At 40.2% G+C, this 2,250-nt stretch overlaps 1 non-coding gene across 1 annotated transcript; it reads right to left on the bottom strand.

The window, feature by feature from the left end:
• Positions 1–1,784: 1,784 nt before the first annotated feature.
• On the bottom strand, positions 1,785–1,890 carry LOC145556944 (small nucleolar RNA R71). Its single transcript, XR_014092035.1, has one exon. It is a non-coding gene; the product is annotated as a small nucleolar RNA R71 (small nucleolar RNA).
• Positions 1,891–2,250: the final 360 nt, after the last annotated feature.

Here is a 2,250-nt window from a genome sequence, read left to right as displayed (position 1 = left end):
TCGGCCGAACCTACCCTGTAGTCCGGCCGAACCTTCCCATTGTTCGGTCGAACCTCTCCTTTTCTCAGCTGGCTCTTTACGGACTATATAAGTCCAATATTAGAACGTTTTTATGTAATTAGATTAACTTAGTTTCAGTTTTATGCCCTTTTTAGCTTAATCTAGAGAGAGAAACACTATTAGTCTTCATTGGTAGAGAGAGAAAGTGTGGTTTCTTCATTGATGAACTTGGATTTTGAAGAAAGAGTTTGTTCAATCCTTTGTAGACCTTCATCTTCAATTAATGAGAAATCTCTTACTCTTTCTCTTTACCTTTGTTTTTTATTTTGCTTATTTGCTTTGATTTTCCTTCTTTGCTTATTGATCATGTTGATGCTTGTTGATTTGATGATTGATATTGTCTTCAATATGATTTGTGAGTTGTCACTTAGCCAAAGGTTTGGGGATGGTTTAGTTTCTTATTGTTGATGCTTATAATGTTAGGGTTCTGTTTATGGTGATTAAAGTCTTTGCAGTCTTGATATTCTTTGATCTTCTTGCAAGTGCACATTGTTAGTTGATTAAAGGTGAATCTTTGCTAAAAAGGAACGAAAGTCGACTTAGTTGAGATTCATTACTATCGATAGTTCTTTGATTGCACCTTATAATATATGGTTCAAGTGTGGAAACATAGAGGCTATGTTAGGAGAAACCGATTAATCCCGGAAGGCGGTTAGATTGGGCCTTACTTCGATATTCATGCATGTTTAGTTTACCATTGATTTGCTACTTTGGTATTGCATGATCAAGCGGCATCTACATCTACCCATTTCCCTTGGTGCTTAGTTATATTAATTTTAATCCATTTCGTTCTTAGTTTGATCTCTTAGTTATTCACACTTCTTGTTCCGCGATAGCTTAGACTCTAAGTAATGAATGTGGTGTTTATGCATTTCTCCCTGTGGTTCGACCCCACTACTTTCCCTATACTCGTAATAGGTTAAGTCGAGTGTTATAAATTGTATTTGACTTAGGTGTAGTTGTTTGACGACGCAATTATTTCCTCTGTCAAATTGGCGTCGTTGCTGGGGAGACGGCTTCCATTACAATTTCATTGCTTGTTTGAGACTATCTCATATTTTATTTGTTAGTGTTTGCTACTTTCCTATTAGCTTTGTTGTATGAACAGAGGACGAACCCGCTCAAGATCTTTGATTTCCATCGATCCAGAGCTAGAGAGGTCTTTGTCCCTACTTCAAAGAGAAGCAAGAGCAAGGAGTAGAAATTCTCACACTCCAACGAGAGAAGTAAGAGAATTAGAAGATACTCCACCCTCTTCACCGTTAAGTGAAGAATTAGATAGCCCTAACTCATCTTCGAGTTCGAAAATCAACCCTTTCTCAACCTATAAGTTCGAGAGTGAAAAAGGATCTAAAATGGGAGAGAATATGCCTTTGAGTCGTCTCGGGGCCCCCGAAGCTTTTAGAGCGCAAAGTGGGATCCTCACTCCTACTACTCAAGCCAATAATTTCGAGATCAAGCCTAATTTGATTGCTTTGATTGAGAGGAAACAATTCTCGGGTGGAAAGTCTCATGAGCACTTACAAGAGTTTGGAAATATTGTGACACGGTAAAGGTCAATGGAGTGACTGAAGAATATATTCGCCTCAAAATGTTTCCATTTTCACTAACTGGGAGAGGTCTAGAATAGCTAGAGAAGGAGGTTCCCCCTAATTCTCTCACAACATGGGACCAAGTGACTACGGCTTTCTTGAGGAGGTTCTATAACCATAGGAAGACCGCCGAGGCTCGGTCTTCGATTCAAGGTTTTTGCCAATAGAGTGGTGAGTCTCTAAGTGCGGCATGGGAAAGATACAAAGAGCTTCAACGTCAATGCCCACACCACGGGATACCCAAGTATCAACTCATTCACACTTCCTATGGAGGTCTCACAACTCAAGGAAGAACAAGCCTAGACGCCACGGCTGGCGGTCCAATCATGAACAAAGGAGAGCATGAAGTGGAGTGTATTATTGAGGAGGCCGCAAAGCACTATGATGATTGGTACGAAGGAGAAAGGGATGCTACATCTAGTAAGGGTGTTTATGCATTGGAGCAAGCCAACACAATCAACAACCTTTCTACCCAAATCTCCAAAATGACCAAGCAAATGGATGAATTGATGAAAGAAAGGTCCAACCCTCATGGTAATACCTCCCCTTCAACCAAGGGAGGTAATGGTATGGATACTTCCTCCTCCTCTTCTTACAA

The sequence above is a fragment of the Chenopodium album genome, chromosome 8 (genome assembly GCF_948465745.1).
Source record: "Chenopodium album chromosome 8, dcCheAlbu1.1, whole genome shotgun sequence".
NCBI classification, from domain to species: Eukaryota; Viridiplantae; Streptophyta; class Magnoliopsida; order Caryophyllales; family Amaranthaceae; genus Chenopodium; species Chenopodium album.
Note: the sequence above shows the minus strand (reverse complement) of the source record. Positions and strands in the feature narration are given on the sequence as shown.